We start from the raw sequence: 12354 nt of genomic DNA on the forward strand, positions 1-12354 counted from the left end.
CAGTACTTTGGCCACCTCATGCGAAGAGTTGACTCATTGGAAAAGACCCTGATGCTGAGAGGGATTGGGGGCAGAAGGAGAAGGGGACGACAGAGGATGAGGTGGCTGGATGGCATCACCAACTTGATGGACATGAGTTTGAATGGACTCCAGGAGTTGGTGATGGACAGGGAGGCCTGTCGTGCTGCAATTCGTGGGGTCGTAAAGAGTTGGACATGACTGAGCAACTGAACTGAACTGAACTGAATATCCTTATTCTGAATTCTTTTCTAGGTAATATGCCTATTTCCTCTTCATTTATTTGGACTTCTGTGTTTCTAGTTTATTCCTTCATTTGTGTAGTATTTCTCTGCCTTTTCAGTTTTTTTTTTTTAACTTATTGTGTTTGAGGTATCCTTTTCCCAGGCTTCAAGGTTGAATTCTTTCTTCCTTTTGGTTTCTGCCCTCCTAAGGTTTGTCCAGTTGTTTGTGTAAGCTTCATATAGGGTGAAATTTGTGCTGAATTTTTGTTTGTTGGTTTGTTTGTTTTTCCCCCAATGGGCAAGGTGGTAATCCTGTCTGCTGATGATTGGGTCTGTATTTTTGTTTTGTTTGTTGTCTAGATGAGGTGTCCTGCACAGGGTGCTACTGGTGGTTGGGTGATGCTGGGTCTTGTATTCAGGTGGTTTCCTTTGTGTGAGTTCTCACTACTTGATACCCCCTAGGGTTAGTTCTCTGGTACTCTACAGTCTGAAGAGTCAATGCTCTCACTCCAAAGGCTCAGGGCTTCATCTATGCAGTTTATCCACTATTAGTTTGGATTTCTCTAAGACTCAGCCAAGGCAAATACGAATCAATGTTCTGGTCATTAAACTGGGGAGAAGGGTCCCATTGTCTTGAAGTTAAACCACCTGTACCTTGATGCCTGTCTTAATCTCAGTTCATCCTTGCAAACATATTGGATGAGGTAAGAGTTGCCTGAAGCCTGCTACCAGCCTCAAGATGACCCTCTTTCTTGATTTGTCTTTGAACTGATTCCAGTCGATTCTGAAGAATGAACACACCAGCAGCCCAGACCAGGACCTTTTCTCTCCCTGGACTACTTTAAATCAATCATTCTTCCTTTGACAAATTAAAGAAGTTGGCTAATTTACTTCAATTTAATAAATATTTATTGAGTGCCTAATAAATGCTAGGCTCCATGATGTTATATGTGCTGTTATATGAGCAGTCAACAGGTGAGAAATGATCTCCACTCTCATCAAGTTCATAATCTAGTCCAGTAGGAGAACTGTAAAAATATGCCAAAGCAATAACTATGTAGCCTATTTCTAAAATTAGGAAATGCTATATTAAAAAAAATCTCTAGCAACATTAGTTTCTCATGTGGAAAATATGATTTTACTAAGAAAAAAAAAGAGGGGAGGCAGAAAGTTTTGCATGCAGGAGGTCATTCATTTAATAGTAACAGGACTAAACTGATTAAGCTAGTGTTTTTCTGGATAAGGCATTCATTACTTTTCTGTTTCATAATAGTTAGCTGTGTTTAAAGTGGGTTAAACAACTTTTAATTAAATCTAATCAGTTAAGATAAGTTTGAAACATCAAGTCTGTTTTCTTACTAAATAGCTTTCTTTTTTAGAGGCTTATGATTACTACTGATGATAAACTGACTGGAAGGAAGGACTGGAAGAAGCACATACACTAAGCTCAAAGAGGACATGTAAATTGCCAATCTTAAATCCATTAGGAAATGCTCTCTCTCTTTAGAAAAATATTTGTACCAGGCTGAAAGCCCCATTATATGCAATGGAACTGAACCATAGCTTATAATTAGGGTTGGGTCAAAATTCTAAACCAGAAATTCAAAATACACATAAATACTTAACCTGAATAAGGAAAGAAAGTCTCCAGTGAAGTGAAAGCTATATGTTTGAGAGTTCTCAGGGGACTCTATTACTACTCATTCTTTTAGGAAACATAACTCAGGAGAGGTTTAAAGGGAAGTTAAAAAGATGCTAAAATCCCCAAGGATTTTATTTTCTCTCATTAGATACTTATTTAGGCAAATAAACTGATATAAATTGAATGAAGAAAAAGAAGCAATTAAATATTATATAACACATTGTACAATATTTTCCTGTATGTGGACCATGTTATAAATTATAAATAAAATAAGAAGTACACTATTGGAATATATAATTCTGTTCTTTTTATCATCAGTAGTAATCATAAGCCTCTAAAAAAGAAAGCTATTTAGTAAGAAAACAGACTTGATGTTTCAAACTTATCTTGTTACTTTAGATTTAATTAAAAGTTGTTTAGCCCACCTTAAACACAGCTAAAAGTGCAATTGTACCTATGATTGTAGATATGTAAAATTTATGCATGGACTGAATAGAAGTGGTGATTCTAGGTACCCTTATCCTGTCCTTAATTTTTCACTAGCAATTTGTTCAAAACACTGCTAATTTCACTTGGGGTTTATTCTTTGTGCCATGAGTTATTTAGAGATTTGTTTAATTTCCACATATATGATGATTGTCTAGCTATCTTTTGGAGTGGGAAATGGCAACCCACTCCATTATTCTTCCCTGTAAAATTCCATGTACAGAGGAGTCTGGTGGGTTACAGTCCATGGGGTTGCAAAGAGTTGGACGCCACTGAGCATGTGTGCGCGCACACACACACACACACACAAATCTATCTTTTATTAAAGACAAGTAACATAAATTGTACAACCGTAACCATTTTTAAACATGTAGTACAGTAGTGTTAAATATATGCACGTTGTTGTACAGCAAATCTCTAGAACGTTTGCACCTGGTAAAATTGAAACTGCACTCATTGGACATCTCTTTCCTTTCCTATCCCCAGTCCCTGACAACCCATGTCCTATGTTTTCTTTCTGTAAGTTTGTGTACTTTAGATAGCTCATGTAAGTGGAATCATACAGCATTTATCTTCTTGTGACTAGCTTATTCCATGTAGTATAATGTCCTCAAGGCTCATCCATGTTACTGCATATGATAGAATTTCCTTCTTTTGTAAGGCTGAATAAAATTCTATCATATGTACACACCAATTTTCATTATCTGTTCATCTGTCAATGAACATTCAGGTTGTTTCCACATCTCAATTACTGCAAATCATGCTGCAATGAATGCAGGAGTGTGAACTTCTCTTTGAGATCCTGCTTTCAATTATTTTGGATATATATATATCCAAAGGGAGGATTGCTGGGTCATATGGTAGTTCTATTTTCATATTTTGAGGAAACTCTACACTTTTTTACATAACTGCTGCACCATTTTACATTCCCAACAGAGTACACAAAGATTATAATTTCTTTGCATCTTCACCAACACTTGGTACTTTTTTTTCTTTTTTTTTGATAGAGGCTATCCTAATGCTTTTGTGAATTGGTATCACATTGTAGTTTTTTTATTTCCACACCCTTGATAACAGTGATGATGAGAATTTTTTTCATCTGTCTGCCATTTGTAGATGTTGGAGAGATGTCTATTCAATTCCCTTGCCCATATTTTAACTGGATTATTCTTGTTCTTGTTAAGTTGCAGGTGTTTTTATATATTCTGCATACTAGGATGACTGGCAAATATTTCCCCTATTTTTATGTATTTTATTGACTGATTCCATTGCTGTGCAGAAGTTTCTACATTTGATGTCCTATTTGTTTCGTATTCTTGCTTTGACTGCCTGTGCTTTTGGTATGACATCCAAGGAATCACTGCCAGATGCAATGTCATAAAGTTTTCCCCCTATATTTAATTCTAGGACTTTTACAGTTTCAGGCCTTATGTTTTGGCATTTAATCCATTTTGAGTTAATTTTTGTGCATGGTAAAAGGTAAGGGTCTAAATTTATTCCTTCGCATGTAGAGATCCGGTTTTCCTAGCACCATGAAAATAGCATGAGTAGCCTTGAGTACTGAGTAGCCTTGGCATTCTTGTTGAAGGTCATTTGACCATGTATATGAAGGTCTGTTTCTGGATGCTCTATTCTGTTCCATTGACTTACATGTCTGTTTTTATGCCAGCACCATAACGTTTCAATTACTGTAGTTTTGCAATATGCTTTGAAACCAGGAAGTGTAATGCCTCTAGCATTGTTCAGCATTCTCAAGACTCCTTTGACTATTGGAGTTCTTTAAGATTCCATATGAATAATATTTTTTATTTCTGAAAAATCAGTGCCATTTGGATTTTGATAGGAATTGCACTGAATCTATGGATTGCTCTGAACAGTATGGATAATTTAACAATATTAAGTCTTCTAACCTATGAACACGGCTGTCTTTTCATTTATTTGTATCTTTTATTTTTTTTTCAGCAATGTATTGTAGTCTACCATCTACTTATTAAAATTGCTTCTCAGTATTTTTTTTTTTTTGAGGCTACTGTAAATGGGACTGATTTCTTAATTTCCATTTCAGATTTTTTATTGTTGGTGTACAAAATTGCTACAGCAGTGTTTTGTATGTTGATTTGTATACTGACGTTTTATTGAACTCGTGCATTAATTCTAACAATATTTTTGTAGAATCCTTAGGGTTTTCTGCATATAAGACCACCCCATTCCAGTACTCTTGCCTGGAGAGTTCCATGGACGGAGGAGCCTGGTGGGCTGCAGTCCATGGGGTCGTGAAGAGTCAGACAGAACTCAGCGACTTCCCTTTCACTTTTCACTTTCATGCATTGGAGAAGGAAATGGCAACCCATTCCAGTATTCTTGCCTGGAGAATCCCAAGGACGGTGGAGCCTGGTGGGCTGCCGTCAATGGAGTCACACAGAGTCGGACACGACTGAAGCGACTTAGTAGTAGCAGCAGCAACCTAGCAACTGAGAAAATTTTACTTCTTCCTTTCTGATCTGGATGCCTTTACTTCTTCTTGACTAACTGCTCTGATTAGGACTTCTAGTACCATGTTGAACAGAAGCAGTGAGAAGGCACCCTTGCCTTTTTCCTAATCTTAGGGGGGAAAGCTTTCAGTGCTTTATCACTGACTATAAAGATAGCTGTGGGTTTTCACCTATGGGTTTCATCATGTTGAGGTAATTTCTTTCTCTTCCTAGTTTGTTGAGTGCCTTTGTCATGAAAAGCTGTTGAATTTTGTCAAATGTTTTTTCTGCATCAATTAAGACCATCATGCGGTTTTTGTCTTTCATTCTCTTAATGTGGTATGTGCTGAGCCAACTTTGCATTCCATGGAGCTCATTTGGTCATGGTGTAGAATTTTTTTAATGTATTATTGAGTTAAGTTTGGTTGTAGCTTGTTGAGGATTTGTGCATCAACATTCATCAGGGGTATTGGATGATAGTTTCCTTTTCTTGAAGTATCTTTGCCTGATTTTTTTTTTTTTCTTGTAGTATCTTTGCCAGGGTATTGCTGGCTTCATAAAATGATCTTGGAAATGTTCCCTCATTTTCACTTTTGTGGTAAGAATTTGAGAAAAATTGTTAACTTTTTATATGTTTGGTATAATTCTTCAGTGATGCCATCTGGTCCTATGCTTTTCTTTGTTGGGAAGTTTTTGATTACTGATTCAATCTCTTTATTAGTTATAAGTATGCTTAGACTTTAAATTTCTTCATGATTCAGTCCTGACAGGTTTTATGATTTCTAGAAATTTATCCATAACTTGCAGGTTATCCAACTTGGTGCATATAATTTTTTTATAATAGTCTTTATTATTCTTTATTTCTAGGATACTACTTGCAACATAATCTCTATTACTTTTTATTTTTATTATTTGAGTCTTCTATTTTTCTTAGTCTAGCTAAAGAGTTGTCAATGTTATTGATCTTTTTCAAATAAGCAACTCTTAGTTTTGCTGTTGTTTTCTATCATTTTTCTGTTTTTTTTTTTTTTTTTCTGCTTTAACATTTATTATTTCCTTCCTTCTGTTAACTTTGGGTTTAGTGTGTTTTTTCTCTAGTTCTTTGAGGTGTAAAGTTATGTTGTTGATTTGAGATCCTTCTCGGTTTTTTTTTTTTTTTTCCCAGTCATCTAAAATAATTCTTTTAAGTCAACATTAGTTTATAACATTATCTAAGTTTCATGTGTACATCGTATTTTTACTTCTGTAAATACCATCAAAAATTTAGTTTCCATCCCTCACCATACAGTTGAACTCTTTGACCCATTTCACCTTCTCTCTCAATATCTTCCCCTTTGATGACCACTGTTTTGAACTGTGGTATTGGAGAAGACTCTTGAGAGTCCCTTGGACTGCAAGGAGATCCAACCAGTCCATTCTGAAGGAGATCAGCCCTGGGATTTCTTTGGAAGGAATGATGCTAAAGCTGAAACTCCAGTACTTTGGCCACCTCATGCGAAGAGTTGACGCATTGGAAAAGACTCTGATGCTGGGAGGGATTGGGGGCAGGAGGAGAAGGGGACGACAGAGGATGAGATGGCTGGATGGCATCACTGACTTGATGGACGTGAGTCTGAGTGAACTCCGGGAGTTGGTGATGGACAGGGAGGCCTGTCGTGCTGCGATTCATGAGGTCGCAAAGAGTTGGACACGACTGAGCGCCTGATTTGATCTGATCTGACTCTTTACTTTGGCCACCTGATGTGAAGAACCAACTCTGTTCTAGATTTATGTTTTATGATTATCATGCAGTTTGTATAAAACATTATAATCATAAATAAAAGTCATTTTCTTGATAGTATCTTATCTTTATTTGCCTATAAAAGTCCTTTTTCTTCTGTCTCTTTTATGTTATTGCCTCAAATTATTTCTTTTTATGTTGTGGATTTGTTACTAAATTGAAGTAGTTATAATTATTTTTACTCTTTGCTTCTCCTTTAACCTTTATGTTATACTAAGTGTTTACAAATCTATTCTTAATTAGAGTTGCAATTTTCTGGTTCTTTACTCAAAGTTTTGTGTATATTTGTCATTTTGTTTCTGAAACAAGAGCTTCTTTCAACATTTCCTGTAAGGCATATCTAGTGTTGATGAACTCTCTTGGCTTTTGTCTGGGACAGACTTTATTTCTCCTTCGTATCTGAATTATAACTGCAGGATAGAACATTCCTGGTTGACCAGTTTTTATTTTTCAGTATTTTTAGAGAGCTGTTCCATTCCCTCCCAGTGTATAGTTTCTGATGACATATCTGCTAACTTTATGGGGGTTCCTTTGGAACTTACACCCTTTTTTAACCAGGCTGCCTTTAAAATTCTTTCTTACTGACTTTGACAATTTTAATTTAATGTATCTTGGAGAAGATTTTTTTGTGTTGAGGTAATTGGGTGTTCTCTTGGCTTCATGGGAGTGTATATCCAGTTCCTTCTTCAGGTTTGGGAATTTCTGAGTTATTAAAAAACAAAAACAAACACTCTCTTCTCCCTTCTCCTTTTCCTCTTCTGGAATACTTATTGCTTTATGTTCCCTTCCTAAAACAGTCAGATAGGTCATGTAGAATTTCTTCATTTTTCTTAGATCTTAATTGTCTTTCTTCTTCTACTTGTATCTTTTCTAGATTTCTGTCTTTGAGTAATATTCCATGACTTTACATTTGGTTTCTGGAGAAGTATTACTTTATTTTTGTGATACAGTGTTATTGTGATTCTTTATGATGCTTGATGATTTGTTCCTCATTTGAAGCAGTGAATAACTTTCTTCTTTAGGTAAAACTTTTTTTTCTTTTTACAATAAAGAATTCAAGAGAAGTCGCTCAGTCGTGTCCGACTCTTTGCGACTCCATGGACTGGGCTCCTCGGTCCATAGGATTTTCCAGGCATGAATACTGGAGTGGGTTGCCATTTCCTTCTCCAGGGGATCTTCCCGAGTCAGGGATCGAACCCGGGTCTCCGGCATTGTAGGCAGACGCTTTACCATCCAAGCTACCAGGGAAGCCAAGATTAGCCATTAAAGGCCTTTCTTTTCTTTTTCAGTAGGTGGCGCTATAGCACAAGTTGTTGGTTATTCCTACTTGAACAGCCTCTGGTTATATATTATATACATATGTCTATATATAACGTTGTAGAGATGACACTTTCCCCTCCATTGCCTCCATCATTCAGAGGTGCCACCCAGTGCCCTTTGGCACAACTTGTTGGTGCTTTGCTGCTGCTGGTGGTGCTGTCAACCTCTGAGGCACTAGGATGACAGGTGCTACTCCGGTGCTGGGGATCTCCCAAGAAATAGGCTCCACTGCTATAGCAAATGAGGAGGACTGGGGTTTTGGGTGCTTCTGCTATGCCTGGAGTTGTTGAATTTGTGGATGCCACTGCTGAAGGTGTGGTAGCTGTGGGGCAGGAGAGCCTAAGTCGTGGGAGCATCTACAGCTAGAGACATAGGGTCACAGGCCCTGGACCACTCTTGCCCAGTTACATGTGACCGCAAGTACTGGCCTCCTCAGACAGCCATTTTTCTTTTTTGCATTTCTTTTTCCAGGGGATGGTCTTGATCCCTGTCTCCTATACAATGTCATGAACCTCCAACCATAGTTCATCAGGCACTGTATTAGATATATCTAGTCCCTTAAATCTATTTCTCACTTCCACTGTATAATCGTGAGGGATTTGATTTAGGTCATACCTGAATGGTCTAATGGTTTTCCCTACTGTCTTCAATTTAAGTCTGAATTTAGTAATAAGGAGGCCTTACAAATAGCTGTGAAAATAAGAGAAGTGAAAAGCAAAGGAGAAAAGAAAAAATATACCCATTTGAATGCAGATTTCCAAAGAATAGGAAGGAGAGATAAGAAAGCCTTCCTCAACGATCAGTGCAAACAAATAGAGGAAAACAATAGAATGGAAAAGATTAGAGATCTCGTCAAGAAAATGAGAGATACCAAGGGAACATTTCATGCAAAGATGGGCTCAATAAAGGACAGAGATGGTATGGACCTAATAGAAGCAGAAGATATTAAGAAGAGGTGGCAAGAATACACAAAAGAACTGTACAATAAAGGTCTTCATGACCCAGATAATCATGATGGAGTGATCACTCATCTACAGCCAGCATCCTGGAATGTGAAGTCAAGTGGGCCTTAGGAAGCATTACTATGAACAAAGCTAGTGGAGGTGATGGAATTCCAGTTGAGCTCTTTCAAATCCTAAAAGATGATGCTGTGAAAGTGCTGCACTCAGTATGCCAGCAAATTTGGAAAACTCAGCAGTGGCCACAGGACTGGAAAAGGTTAGTTTTCATTCCAATCCCTAAGAAAGGCAATGCCAAAGAATGCTCAAACTACCACACAATTGCACTCATCTCACACGCTAGTAAAGTAATGCTCAAAATTCTCTGAGCCAGGTTTCAAAAATATGTGAACCATAAACTTCCAGATGTTCAAGTTGGTTTTAGAAAACGCAGAGGAACCAGAGATCAAATTGCCACCATTCACTGGATCATGGAAAAAGCAAGGGAGTTCCAGAAAAACACCTATTTCTGCTTTATTGACTATGCCAAAGCTTTTGACTGTGTGGATCACAATAAACTGTGGAAAATTCTTCAAGAGATGGGAATACCAGACCACTTGACCTGTCTCTTGAGAAATCTGTATGTAGGCCAGGAAGCAACAGTTAGAACTGAACATGGAACAACAGACTGATTCCAAATAGGTTAAGGCAGACGTCAAAGCTATATATTGTCACCCTGCATATTTAACTTACATGCAGAGTTTCATATAGCTTGGGCTGGATGAAGCACAAGCTGGAATCAAGATTGCCAGGTGAAATATCAATAACCTCAGATATGCAGATGACACCCACCTAATGGCAGAAAGTGAAGAAAAACTAAAGAGCCTCTTAAAGAGCCTCTTAAACAGTGAGTTAGTTAATTAGTTCAGTCGCTCAGTTGTGTCCGACTCTTTGCAACCCCATGAAAAAGCAAACTCTCTTGCTTTTTTGATGATCCAGCGGATGTTAGCAATTTGATCTCTGGTTCCTCTGCCTTTTCTAAAACCAACTTGAACATCTGGAAGTTCATGGTTCACGTATTACTGAAGCCTGGCTTGGAGAATTTTGAGCATTACTTTACTAGTGTGTGGAGAAGGCAATGGCACCCCACTCCAGTACTCTTGCCTGGAAAATCCCATGGATGGAGGAGCCTGGTAGGCTGTAGTCCATGGGGTCGCTAAGAGTCGAACACGACTGAGCGACTTCCCTTTCACTTTTCACTTTCATGCATTGGAGAAAACCCACTCCAGTGTTCTTGCCTGGAGAATCCCAGGGACGGGGGAGCCTGTCTATGGGGTCGCACAGTCGGACACGACTGAAGCAACTTTACAGCAGCAGCAGCAGTTACTAGTGTGTGAGATGAGTGCTGTGCGGTAGTTTGAGCATTCTTTGGCATTGCCTTTCTTAGGGATTGGAATGAAAACTGACCTTTTCCAGTCCTGTGGCCACTGCTGGGTTTTCCAAATTTGCTGGCATATTGAGTGCAGCACCTTCACAGCATCATCTTTTAGGATTTGAAATAGCTCAACTGGAATTCATCACCTCCACTAGCTTTGTTCAGTGAGAGACTTTATATTTTTGGGCTCCAAAATCACTGCAGATGGTGACTGCAGCCATGAAATTAAAAGATGCTTACTCCTTGGAAGGAAAGTTATGACCAATCTAGACAGCGTATTCAAAAGCTGAGACATTACTTTTTCAACAAAGGTCCATCTAGTCAAGGCTATGGTTTTTCCAGTGGTCATGTATGGATGTGAGAGTTGGACTATAAAGAAAGCTGAGCAATGAAGAACTGATGCTTTTGAACTGTGGGGTTGAAGACTCTGGAGAGTCCTTTGGACTGGAAGGAGATCTAACCAGTCAATCCTAAAGGAGATCAATACTGAGTGTTCACTGGAAGAACTGATGCTGAAGCTGAAACTCCAATAGTTTGGCCACCTGATGTGAAGAACTGTTCACTGGGGAAAAAACCCTGATATTGGGAAAGATTGAAGGCAGGAGGAGAAGGGGACGACAGAGGATGAGATGGTTGAATGGCATCACGGACTCAATGGACATGATTTTGGGTAAACTCCAGGAGTTGGTGATGGACAGGGAGGCCTGGCATGCTGCAGTCCATGGGGTGGCAAAGAGTGCGACACGACTGAGCGACTGGACTGAACTGAAAAAGTACTGGGGTACTGCTTTTGCCAGGAGGCCAGAGTTGTGTGTGCTGTAGCTATTGGGTTCCCTAGGGCTGTAGGTTCAGTGGGTGCAGCAGGGACTAGGATCACAGGCACCGTTTTTGCTTTTCCTTGATTTTGCCTTCCCTGTGTGCTTGAATCCACCCACCTTTACATGTACAGATGTGTGAAATTCTCACGTTCTGGTCTTTTTGGCAGAGCCATCTTTGCCGAGCCGAGTTGGATACTTTACTGGTTGCAGATTAAAGGGGAGTGACAAAAGAGGGTGTCTCACTCCACCATGATGCTGACATCACTCTTTGTTTTTATTGTGTGTGTTTACCACTATAAACTTCCCTCTTGGTACTGCTTTTGTTGCAGTCTATAAATTTTGGTACATTCTGCTTTCACTCTCTTTTGTCTCAAGATATTTTCTAATTTCTCCTGTGATTTATTTTGGCCCATTGATTGTTTAACAGTGTACTATTTAATTTCAACATATTTGTGAATTTTTCAGTTTTCTCTGTTTTTGATCTCATTTCATTCCATCCTGGTTTGAAGAGATAATTTGTATGATTTCCATCCTAAATTTGTTAAGTGTTTTGTGGCCCAACAAGTGATCTGTCTTGGAGAATGTTCTTAGTACATTTGAGAAGAATGTGTATTTTGTTGTTCTTGTTGGGTGAAGTGTTACTTTAATGTCTATTATTTCCAATTATTCTACAGTATTGGTCAAGTTCTCTGTTTCCTTATTGATGTATGATCTGATTTTTGATTGATTGATTTTTAAATCAATCGATTTAAAATTGACTGATTTAAAAATTGATTGATTTTTACATTACTGAAAGTGAGATATTGAAATCCCTACCATTATTGTGTTACGGTCTATTTCTTGATTCAATTCTGTCAATGTTTATTTCATATATTTGGATGCTCTGCTGTTAGGTGGGTATAGATTTATAGTTTCATACCTTCGTGGTGAGCTGACTCTTTTATCATTATGTAATGTCTTTGTTTCTTGTGACAGTTTTGACTTAAAATATATTCATCTGACGTAAGTATGGACACTCCTGTTCTCTTTTGGTTATCATTTTCATGGAATGGCTTTATTGAAACTTCTACTTTCAGCCTATAAATAACCTTATATCTAAAGTGTGTCTCTTGTAAAGGGCATACTGTTCTTAATGTTTTAATACATTCAACCACACTATGTCTTTTGATTTTCTGAGTTGTTCCCCATGTAGATATAATTTGGTGTGTTTATAAGAAGAGTT

Source organism: Bos taurus, chromosome 10 (genome assembly GCF_002263795.3).
Source record: "Bos taurus isolate L1 Dominette 01449 registration number 42190680 breed Hereford chromosome 10, ARS-UCD2.0, whole genome shotgun sequence".
Taxonomy (NCBI): domain Eukaryota; kingdom Metazoa; phylum Chordata; class Mammalia; order Artiodactyla; family Bovidae; genus Bos; species Bos taurus.